Below are 13,382 nucleotides of genomic sequence, written 5' to 3' on the forward strand. Positions count from 1 at the left end.
TGATGATATTAGCAAGAAAAACACACTTTGATTGGATTTGAGTTTGAGTTAAAGTTCAAGTTTTTCTTGTTTTGCTAAAGTGAAAGTTAGAATATTGAATTTAACTAGTATCCACCAATCCCATGAGTGTCAAAAAGTGATACACAGTTAAATATGATATCGTCTGATTTTAACTTGATTTTAACTAGAAAAATACACTTTAATCGGATTCGAGTTTAGGTTCAAGTTTTTCTTGAGTTGCAAAAGTGGAGTTGAGAATATCAGATTTGGGAATGTAATAATTAATTACCACCAAACCCACCCCAAAGTCAAAATTGTGTGTGTTAGTGGATAGTGCAAGTGTGTAGCAAAGATTTTTTTTTCCAGCAAGGATATCGCTCAAGTGATAGTCAAAGATTAATTCTTTTCCAAACATAAACATCATTGAATTCTCTTAACAAAATTTTCTACACACATATGGCCAAGAATAGAATCTCTGACAAGACAATATACTTAAGGAACTCATATATCAACTAGCTAATTTATACTTTTGTTTTTTTTATAATTATTGAAAGTATAAATTAATTATTGTAATAATTAAATAATTTAAATTATAACTGTTTTGAAAAAGAGGTCACCCATGACTTGCCTTAATTGTGTCATTCTTGGAGCACTTTTATTGCGTTGGATATAAGGGGACGTGTTTACTCTGACATTTACTAAAGATAAATGATTAATATAGTCTTTATAAAGATTGAACAATATGCATCTTACAAATTAATTTTTTAAGGATGAGTTAACCCTAAACTTAAATTCCAAAATGATATTATAGTTTATATATAAATTCATTATTGGGCCACTTTCATGGTCACACTTCAAGCCCATAACTTTGATTTTGAGGAGTGTGTTATAAAGTGCCTTAATTGCAATTATCTTTGACTTGTCTTAATTATAACTTCTTTAGAGTATGTACCTTGAGTGTGTCGGGTGTGTTTAGACGCACATCACATAAATAATGTAGTCCTTATAAAGTTTGGATATTTTTACCTTATAAGTTAATTTTGTGTGAGTGAGTTAAATTATAAGTTCAAATTCAATAACAACAATGTGTACACACGTGCCAACACATGCGTTTGTGTTTGTAATTATCCTTACACTTGAATCTGACCAACATTAAGTGCTTTGTAGAATAACTAAGAAATCCATTAGCTGAAAAACATAGTCTTTTCTTGGCACAAATCATCTGAGTATTTTAGGAATCATAGTGAGTAATTTCACCTAATACTCAATTAAGAGAAAGTGCAACGCATATTAGCAAAAAAATAGAAAATACTCAATTAAGAGTAATAAAGTGAAAAAAAATCTCTATAAAAAAAAAACAAAAAAACATTATTGTTTTGAGTATTGTAGTATAATTGAGTACATAGTGTAGAATAAATAGAAAAAAATCAATACGTAGAGGGAAAGGTCTGCATGGGAAGCCAAGCCAGGATCAGCCTATTATAGATACGAATAATGAATAATATTCATTCCTTGTAGATCAAGCCAATTGAAAAATTTAGATTTCTAGTGTAATCGTTTTAGACTTTTGGTTCAAAATCAAGTTAACTAGCTTTTTTTTTTGCTGCTTAATTAAGTTAACTAGCTATTCACTCAATTCTGAATGCTTTTTTACTGCTAAGTTAAAAAGTAATTCATTAATTTGCAGTACAATGACATTAAAATATTTTGATGGTGGAAGTACATTCGGCATGTTATTAAGGCTTTTGAGGAAAATATACTTAAGAATAATTCTAAATCGTTTAATAAATTCTCTTATATTATACAAAAAAAGTATTAAATATTTTTTTAGTTTTCAAGAATATATTTACTTTTTTATTTAATAATTTTTACAAAGTATTACGAAAATTGTTATGAAGATTTATGTAACACTACTCAATACTTACCCCCTACCCCCAACACAAACAACATTTGTGTGAAGAAGGAAAATGTTAATAATATTGTAGTATAGTGATCAATATCTTAATTTAATTAGAATACATTAATAGTAAAATTAAAGGATTTTATACTTGCATCTAATAATGTATTATCGTGTAGGATAAATTGCTAACTTTTATAATAAAGATTTTAAAAATCATATTTAGATTGATTAACAATTATGTAAAAATCTTTACCAACATGAGATATTATAAAAAAATTTAACAACATTTTTAGTAAGTGTTAGGATAAAAAAAGTTGTTAAAAGTCAGATATGTAGTGTGAATCAGATTTCAAAGTGAACTTGAATATTGTCTAAATAAAATAAATAACATCATGATCATCTTAAAGATAAAACAACTAAAACTCAAGTTTTATTATGTCGAGAAAAGTTTGAATTTAGAAAACAAAAAATATCACATGTTGATAAAAAGATCACATATATATAGGTTGTTACTTCCTGGGTCCTTTCTAAAATGTTTTTTTCCCTTCCGGATTAATCATTAAAGAAGCCAAAAAGATAAGTACATTTTGGGATGAAATTTTACATTTTGGATTGACAAGCCAAAAAGGGGGTTCATGAAGCAACTCAACCTCACATATATTAAGAAAAAGGCCTCATAAAGAAATCTAACATATAGCTTTCTCATTTACAATAAAAAAAACTGTGAATAACACCAAAGATTGTGATGATATACAAGTTAAGGACGTAACATTAACATTTATATGGTGAAGGCTGTGTTTAATTACTGAGGTAGCATATTTATATGGTGAAGGCTGTGTTTAATTACTGAGGTAGTATATGAGCCACACCACCAGCTCTTGGGAGCAAAAAGGAGGTAATTAATTAATAAGTTTCTATGGCAACTATGGTAACCCCTCCTTGCAACAGAAACTATAACAATAAAAAGGCTATTAAGATAATTAATTAATAAGTAATTCTGTGGACTGTGGCAAGTTTCACCCGTCCTTGCAACATAAACTATAATGAGTTGTAAGGCTTAAACCACATCTCGCGACACGTCATACAGATTCAGCATGGGCCCCCAAGGAATTTTGTACATGCAGCATCAGTAATGGTACAAGCTAACCCCAGTCAGTTATCACGAGAGAGGGCTTCCCTATTAAAGAGACTTCAACCAAATTATAGGATTTAGAAGGCAATAGGGTAAAAGAGTAGAGCATGATGGGTGAATTTCATTACATTTTAAAAACTTTATTAATTATATTTATTTTTAATATTTTTTAATCACATCATATTTTTCTTATATTTATTATACTTTTTTTCTTTTTTCTTATATTTACTTTTTCTTTTCTTTTCTCTCATTAAGTATCAAATAGCTTCTTGATGCATCAGTAAAAAAACACTAAATAGAAATTTAGTTCTTATTATTAATTTAATATATGGGTAGTTTCAGAGGACATGATGATAACTAGAAGCATATGTGGCATGCAGATTGCATGACAATTTTCTAGTTTTCAAAGAATGATAAATTATACTCATATTTAAAAGCAACATGGTAGAAATAACAATAATCTATATTACAGTCTATAAATATAATAAAATTATAAAAAGAGTCATCTTTCCTTAGACATTTTTATCATCAACTATTATAATTAAATCACTATAATATTTTATTTTAACTTCCAACGATAATCACATCTTTCAAAACAAATTCCACTGAACTACATATATAGATAACTTTTAAGTTCAGGCACATGATGTCTTTTTTGTACTAATAATATTAATTATTATTATTATTATTATTATTATTATTATTATTATTTAATAATAATAACAAATTATTACAATTTCTTCACCAGTACTGATGGATGTTTCTTGTGTTTTTGCTGTGTTATTATAGGCAACGTGATCTCCTTTATGGTGTTCCTTGCTCCATTGTAAGTGATATTTTCTACTTTAGCATACTGGTCATTGTACGTAATTCATGAATGAGCATATAATTATTTTTTCTGACAATATATATCTTAATTATATTTGATAAAATGCAGACCAACATTTTACCAAATCTAAAAGAAGAAATCTACAGAAGGGTTTCAATCCCTACCTTAATTTGTCGCACTGTTCAGTTCAATGCTATGGATTTATTACGCACTTGTGAAAAAGGATGCAAGCCTCCTTCTCGTCCCAAGTAAAACTAGGGTACTCCTTATAATAAAAAACCAATTAGTTTTCCTTTTATTAAATGTCACAGCTGTGGACCATCAAGCTTCTCCTCTTGTTAAATGTGTTTCGGTTTGGAGCGATGCTTCTTTCAACCCTCTACCTTACAACTGGTTCTAAACATCTTACTGTGATAGGATGAATTTCCCTTGTTTTCAACATAAGCGTTTTTGCTGCTCCTCTTTGCATTATGGTAAGAATTTAGGAGCAGATTGGTTAAATCATAAAAGAAAATGATTGTGTATACTTTTATTTTCAGTACGTGTTTCTTTTTCAGAAGCTTATGTAATTAGCTACTGAAAAAATATTGAAAGATTTTTAAAGATTTTTTTTACTTTTTTTCTTGAAAAACTATTCTTTATTTAAAAAAATCAAGCAAATGTTGAACATTAGAAGAAGATAATTTATTATTTCTTTTCGATGAAAACTTTACAATTTATTTATGTATGTAGTGTAGGTGTAGACTACTGCACCAGGGGAATTTCATATTCAACATTTTTGCATTTTTTTTTCTTATGAGCTCAAAGATAAAACTAAATTCTGATAATTCATCCATGCAGAAACGTGTCATAAATTAAAAAAAAAACTATTCTTTCTAAAAAAATCAAACAAATCCCTTTAATAACATTATAGAATACTACTATAATTTATAACTTCTGCTTTTGTTTTTCATATGCCCTTGGATAAATTAAATTTTAATATATTGATACATGCAGAAACGTGTCGGGAAGATGAAGAGTGTGGAATTCATGCCTTTCAGTTTGTCCTTCTTTTTTACCTTAAATTCTGTCACGTGGTTCTTCTATGGCCTTCTCCTCTAGGACTACTGCATCGCTGTAAGTTAATTTCAGTACCGTTATTTTTTTTATGAGATAGTTCAATTCAATAATGCTACGTGCGGTTAGGACTTAGGAGCATATTTATATTAAACTGACCACTAATTTTTTTGTCTTATTCCGACTTAGGCTTTCCCTTTATCACTTTTATAATTTCTTTTTATTTGTTGATCCCATAACTTTTTGTTATGCTAATTTAGGTAATAATGAGAAATTTAATTATAACAGTTAATCAAATGTGTGCCTACACCACTAATGTTGAGTTCCCATGAAAAAAAAGTCAATTGGAAACATGGCCTTCTCACTACAAGAAAATGGCCTTTCTATATTATTATTTAATTGGTTGATTTTTTTTCATTTTTTATTTAATTAAATTATTAATTGTGTCCTTCCATTTTTGAAATTCTTAATTTAATCCTTTTGAAAAAAATTAATATTACCTTCCGATCCATCCGATGTCACTAACGTCCTTTTATCCATTTGATTTTTTTTACTCCTTTCAATTTGATTTAACCACTAATTTTGTTTTTTTTTTTACTCAGTCTCAAACCACTAATTTGATTACGAAAAAAAATTAATGATTTGATATTTGCTTTGGATGTGATGCAGCTACCAAATACGCTTGGGTTTCTATTTGGAATAATTCAGATGGTGCTGTATTTGATCTATAGAAACGGCAAGACACATGATCCAACGAAATTGCAAGACTAAATAGTCATATTATTGACGTTGGGAAGCTGAGCAGAATGGAACCCTCTGAGCCGAATCATCTAACAAAAAATAGTACTGTGACTGAAAGGGAAACTTGAAGAACATGAATTCCGCATTAATTAACTAATGAACAACTCCAAAGAATAAGAAAGAAAAAAAAAGTAAAAATAAAAAAATGAGGTCCAAAAATATTTAACCTAAAAGTACAATTACTCTACTTGGTCAAGTGGGGCCTCTTCTCAACCCAAGAACAGTACGCGTACTTTGGAGTATAGGGTTCTTCTTTTGATTAATGCATTTGCATCAATTTATAGCTGTACGTAATATGTTAGGTGGTCAGTTATATATGTTAGCATGAGCATCCTCTCTTTGCCCTCTTCCATCGCTTTCACTGTAGTAAAACGTGTAACAACGTATCTTCTCTTCTTTCATTGTGTCCCTCAGTCAAACTCGTTAATTCTCTCTTTCCTTTGTACGCCTAATATATATACTAATTATGCAGTCTATTAGACTAAAGAGCACACTTTTAATAATTTGTTTTTCATATGCTACAATCATCGTTATCCTAATGTTAAATTTTATATTGTTATTGGTAAAACATGATTAAATTATGCAGCAAAGCAATGTAGATAGTGGAGGGTCTTCTCTCTTCTTTTATGATGTCATAGAGAAGGGGACAGATATAAAGGCCACCCTAAAAAGAAAATATGTATATCTTCATGACGGAAGCTAACAATCATTGGACTATTGATGCCAATCGGGAGTCATTACAATTTATTCATCAAAAGGAAAGGTGTTAAATATTACTCTCGTGCGCATACACACATATTTAACTAATTTTTTAAAACATCTTTCATTTAATTTTATTTTTAAGGACTCTATTTTATTCGTGATATTAAATTTCAACAAAAAATATTTTAAAAATAATCTTATATTTTTATTTGAGAATAATAATATTAAATGTTTTCAACTAATTTTTCTTATCAGTTAAAAAGTAATTATTTTTGTTATATATGAGTTCAGAGAAATTACAAATAATAAGAGATACAAGTAACACCTGTTTATTTGACATGATTAAATAGAATTAAATATGTTTTTGATTCCTATAAGTTTATTTTTCTAATTTGAGTCTTGGTAAGTTAGTGTTTTTTCAATTTTAATTCCTTTAAGATATTTTGCTCATTTTTAATTCATGTAAATTTACATTTTTTTTTAATTTTAGTTATTTTAAGATTCTAAATTTTTTATTTATAGTTCTCATAAGTTCGCGATTACAAGATAAAATGCAAATCGGAAAAATATAAACTTACAAGACTATAAATGAGCAATTAAAATATCTATCAGGAATATTTAAATCAATTAAATATCATATATATATATATATATAAAATAAAGAATGAGATAAGACTTTTATAGAAGTAAAATGACTCATTGATTGATTTGAAAAAAATATATACAAAAAAGTGCACATGTGCTATATTTATAGAGCTTATTAGAAGTAACAACTATTTTCTCAAAAAGTGCTAACAACACACTTTTTAACATACATTTTTTATGTCCCAAAATAATTGATTAAGGTTTCTTCACATTAATTAAGAAAATGAATATTTCAAGAGAATTAATATTCATTAGGGGATAATTTTACAAAAATATCCTTATTTTTTTCTTAAAAAATAATTATTTGAAATTACTAAATCTGAGTTTTTGAACACCAAAACTATGATGGACTCTTTTAATATTTACTTTTGAAGTTTGCTCTAAATTTAAGTCCAATATTTATGTATATCCTACATGACAAAAAGTCAAAATACATTTATATTAAAGGATAAAGGCCATAAAAACATCCACAAACCTACTTGTCAAGTTGTCTTCAACTTTTTTCCTTCCCTCTTTCTCACTTTCATTCATTTTTCAAGCCTTTTTTTTTCGTTTCTATATTTTCAAAATTATTAGATATAGCTTAGGATGAAGAAAGGGTACTGCATTTCAAGGCCAAGACCATATATACTATCAACCTTAATAAGGATTCGTTTTATGTATACTTGCATAATTCCAATTAAGAGAAGTTAATTGATAGTATGGAAGGGTTCTCAATCAACCAAAGCAATTTAAAATTAGTTTGAAACTTCATTTAATAATTGATTCTTTGAACTTAGTTTATAAATCAAATGCACCGAACATGATTTAAAAATTGAGCTTGATATACATACATACCTTCACTATTACAAAATTGATTTTTAATATCATCCTGTTAACATCGGTTATGACGATAACCGATGTTAAACAACATGCTGTAACATTTTTATAAATAAGATGTCATCATTAACATTGGTTACCAATGTTGTTGGATTTTTTTATATATAAAAAAGGGATTTTGACACTCAAACCCTTTTTGTCTCGTTTAATTCTCGCGTTCTCACTCTCCTCCTCCTCGCGGCGCTGCAACTCTCATTCTCCCTTTGTGACTCTCTCTCTCTCATTGTAACTTAACTCTTTGCAACGTGACGTGCTCACCATGCCACCACCGTGTTCTCGTTTTATGACTCTCGTTCTCGCTCTCACTCACAGTTCTACTCACTCTAGTTCTTGTTCTCGATCATGAAAGGTTAGTCTTCTATAAATGTTTGTTTCTGTGTTTGGTTTTGATGGTGATGGTAAGCGAGAAGCTAGGTATGGCTCCTTCTATGAATACTTATTTTTGTGTTTAGGTTTGGGTTCTTCTATAAATGTATATTGCTTCTTGTTAATGTGTGTATTACTAACATGTAAATGTTTGTTAATGGGACTTTGTGTTGGTGTGAGAATTCTGTCACAGCCTTAGGCCCCTAATTTTTTTTAAAATAGGAATATCATTCTTGGTTTTCAAAAATGGATATATGCACTACTGTGTCTTTCAACTCCGTGCCATGTACTCGACCAAACTCATATGTCTTGGTTTACTACTAGTAGGTAGGCATGCATATTTATTTTTAATAGTAACTTTAATATTGTAAATGGAGTTTAGAAACGATGAATGAAGATCAACAGAATTGGAAGGAAATGATTAAGACGATGATGAAGATTAACAAAAAACCAGAGGAAATCTTCAACACAAATCATATTATGGATTAGGTTAGAAATTTCAAGATTATTCTCAAATAAAGATGACATGATATAACACATTTGTTTATATTAGTTTGTTTGTTAAATGTAACATTATGGTAAAGTCAATAGCTCATTTGTTGTAACATGGAATGATGAACTAGAGCATACTTGACATCTGCTAGATAGTAATGACAACATACACTCTGTTACATTCAACCAAAATATGGTGGGTTCAACTTTATTGACTGGATGGACAAAACTTAGAGATTTCTATGAACTCACTATAAATCATCAAGTGACAATGACCCATTTTGGGCAGATTGTTTTCTTCCTCTCCATCTTCAAAAGCAGGTTTGAACCAAAAGCTTATCCTAAATAACACTCCTATTGTAACACCAAGTTCCTTTAAAGTCTTGCTAAGTGACTTGTAATAGTTTGGTGAGTAATTAAGCACTCATTTGTCTGTCAAATTTTAAAATCGTATACATATCTAATATGAATTTAATATTAACGTCAGGATGTACCGAGTATCATGTATTCATTTATGAAAGTTGCAAGATTCACCCATCTGAACTTGGATGGGATTACAAAGCGTAGGATTGTTTATTTTGGATCTGTTAGTAATTACATTATACTATACTATTATCGATTTGTAAATTTTTGTTTATAAGTCTTGGTGATATATTTTGTAAGAATTGGAACATCCAGAACACATTTGTGGGGAAATTTTGTTTATAGGTACTTTTGGTGCATGGTATATTTTGTTTAGAACTCTAAGTGATATATTAATGTGTAAATTTTTGTTTATAAGTCTTAGTGGTATATCTTGTTTATAAATTTATCTTATTTTATTAGTTTTATACAACTTTGAATGATAAGCTGTCATATGAATAATTATAAGTTGATAATTAAAAAAATCCAAAAAAACAACATCGATTTTTTTAAAAAACCGATGTTGTCAATGAAAAATAACATCGATTTTTCTAAAAATTGATGTTGGTGAGAAGAAAACAATATCGGTTTTTAAGCAACCAATATTAACGTTGATATTTTACGTCGATAATTTTAACATCGGTTAATAAATAATATTGAAACTCTTTAATAATTAATGTAAAAACTCTATTTTCTAGTAGTGCTTGAAGGATCAAGTAATTTTATAATAACTCTAATTCTAAGTGAGTTACTCATTTTTTTTTTTAAATCTAATGATTATATAAGTAACTAATTTCAACCATTAAATTTTAAGAAAATAAATTACCTAGATATTAAGAATTATTGTTATACCCATGTCTTTTATGATACATATTTAGTCATTGATTGCTTTGTCTACTATTATTATGCATATTTCTAGCCTATGATGGGACTCCTTATTCCTTTATATTGTTACCAGAAAATATCCATCCTAGCATCTTAAGTCAGTATTACTTATATCTAAGTAATATTGACTTGGGATTAACTATTAATTCATGATATGACTTTAAATTCGGATAAAAGTAGCATCACTCTTAAGCCAGGAATACCGACTTAGAATTGGCATAATATCCAAGAAAATATTATTCATGTGATTGTACACATGCCAAACATAATGAAACCTAATGAAATTTCCCATCAAAGATATATCTCTCTATATAAAGTTCTTCCCTAAGTTAAAGATATATAACTAACTCATTTTGTCACTCTCACCTTAAACTTTTTCAAACTTAAGCGTTAGAGTGTTTGTAAGTGTCGCCACCTCAATCCTTGAGGAACATCATCAATCACCATTGTTCCACCGCATTGTTGATCTCTTTGCCTCTCTTCTTCGAACTCACATATCAGAAAAATATATATATATATAAGCACAAATACATGTGGACGGCAAAAGTCTCATCTTCTCCTAAATTAATTTATTTATCGGCAAAGAAGAAGATATTATAAAAGGCAGTACCAGGGGTACTACAAAAACCCAAATACAAAAAAAGAAAAAGGTACAAAGATATATAGACCCTATAACTTACAGGTTAAATTATATTTATACCATAAAAAAGTACAAATACGAAATAACCTATGGAACCAGGTGTACATGTTACCCAACAAAAGATAGATACAACTATCAAATAGAAAAGAACTGCCCATGAAAAAACCAAAAAGATGCCGTCTGCATGTGATCCCCCATAAGAATAGTACCAGAGAGACAATACAAGCAAGAAAAAAAAAACATTAAATAATGTTGCCTCCTTCCAACAAACATGAATATTTTTCAATAGACCATACTTAAATTCCTTCAAATACTATGCTTCATTTAAAAAACTCCACGTGCCAACTTGAAGCCCCACTCAACCAAATAGTAACGTCTCCTTCGAGTATCCATGAAACCACCAGTGTATCATCTCCACCATTATGCACGGGCACCAAAGAGCATGCACAAATTAAGCTTTAATTAGCATGCACAAATTAAGCTTTAATTAGTCCTATCTGTATCTGATAATAGCACATCCTTCGCATAATTTGGAAAGTATTTTAGCTATTTCAAATATTTAACCATTACATTATAAAATTAGGGCAACGTACCCACCGTACTAAGAACAATTTGTGTTGTTGAGGGGGTAGTGCGTGCATTGATGGCTGGCACTCTTGTCTTTGTTAAAGGGGTGGCACGTGGAACCGGTGCCGAAGGCTGCAGATTGTGTGAAGTGCTCTGAGAAACCGAGAAATTAAAGGAGTTCAATTGTCTCTGGGTGTTTCTGCCTCAGCTGGTCGTACAATTTGTTGTATATATTTTGGTCTTGGGGGGTGTGTGTTGCATATGTGTCTAATGGACTTTGGAGGAGCTGGTTTATATGTGCCTAATCATACGGCTACTCTCATTCCTGTGGGTTTTTCTTTGTGGCTTACCTGGTTAAGAACTATTTATATTCATTAATTAACATTATGATATAAAATAGTATTTAACCTTAGGATGTCTGATATACTTGGTTTAATATACATATAATTCTTTGTTGATCCGAAAGAAAAGTTAGTATATTCTCGATCGATGGTGTGTTTCATTTGATCCTAGCTTTGAACTAGTTAAGGTCCGAAGCTCCAAATGCGATTACGCATCGAAAAAGCTCACCCTATAGCTACCTAGCTAGCTAACTATCTAGTGCGATTGCAAAATTTCCAGTGATTCAACAATGCATGTAGTTCAAACTTCTCTTGATTTAATCATGCAAAAAAGATTAATTATGAACGGGCAGAAAGTGGGTTCAGTTTCTCTCTATGTATAATGTAGAGTTTCATGCATGCATACTATTGCATGGTGCATTATACAGTGCATTTCGTAAATTTGTTTTTATTCGGTTCAACTTGGCCTCCCAAGATAGTTGAGGCCAGAATTTTGTTCAACAACCTTTTGTGAGAAAGAAACCCAAAAGGAAAAAAGATGAATACGTATGAGGAAAGGTAACGCCCAGGACCCTGGCCAGGACCATTTGTTATAGATCAAACCAATTGAAAGTTATCTTCCGCCGGGTTATTACTTGATGAGATTTTTTTACTTATAATTAAGTCAATGTTAGCTCACTCAATTGTAAATGTTATTTTACAGCTAAGTTGTTAATGACAAATAATTCATTTGCTGTATCATAGTAAAAGGAGATAGTGATATCATTAAAATAATTTGGTGGAGGAAGTATCATTCCATGTGTTAAAAGCTTTTGGTGACTGCCAACCAAGAAATTATTAAGTGATCTTTGACCATCATCTCTGACTATAAATTTAATTATTTTTATATAATATATATTTAATTTTTAAAAAATTTAAGAGAAAATGATTAATAATAATTAATCGATCAAAATAATGGATCATCAAGACGACCTAAGAATTTAATTTCTCCCAGTTTACGGTCAACATAAATCAAGAGTTCAAGACTCAATTCAAAGACTAATATCTACCACGTACACTGTTTACACCCTAAAATTAAGTATATTGTATCTTGATCTATTTTTATTTTTTATGTAAAAAACAATAATCTAATTATGAAATATCATATATGATAAAAAATATTTATTTTGGTTTCTATTTTTACTGTGCTCACATAAAATTTATTTAATGAAAAAGTATGAACAGAATGCATACAAAATGAGCTGTTAACGTTTATCAAAATTAACTCTAAATCTTTCCAAAACAAATATTTTATATAGTAAAAATATTTCATGTAAATATTTTTATAAAAAGAGTAAGTTTAGTTTCTATTTTTACTGTGCTCACATAAAATTTATTTAATGAAAAAGTATGAACAGAATGCATACAAAATGAGCTGTTAACGTTGTTATTCATAAGTTAAATATTATTATTTTAATCCTTAAACTATTTGGAAAATCTTTAAATAAGTTCTATATATATTTTAAACTTTTGTAACTAAGTACCTTAATTTACAAATTATTTCTATTGGGTAGAAAAAATATTTTTATTTGAATTTATGAGGTTTTTAAAATTAAGGAGTTTATCTAAAAAATTCAAATGATTTTGGTATACTAACTGACTTTGATTTTTTAAGAAATATATAATCATTTTTTTTTATAAGTAAAGGGGAGATATATTAACTGAAACAGCACAAGAAGTGACAAATTATAAGAGATGGAACAGTC

At 29.1% G+C, this 13,382-nt stretch overlaps 1 pseudogene; it reads left to right on the top strand.

The window, feature by feature from the left end:
• Positions 1–2,994: 2,994 nt before the first annotated feature.
• LOC100792390 (bidirectional sugar transporter SWEET10-like) lies at positions 2,995–6,110 on the top strand (annotated as a pseudogene).
• Positions 6,111–13,382: the final 7,272 nt, after the last annotated feature.

This window comes from Glycine max, chromosome 6 (genome assembly GCF_000004515.6).
Source record: "Glycine max cultivar Williams 82 chromosome 6, Glycine_max_v4.0, whole genome shotgun sequence".
Taxonomy (NCBI): domain Eukaryota; kingdom Viridiplantae; phylum Streptophyta; class Magnoliopsida; order Fabales; family Fabaceae; genus Glycine; species Glycine max.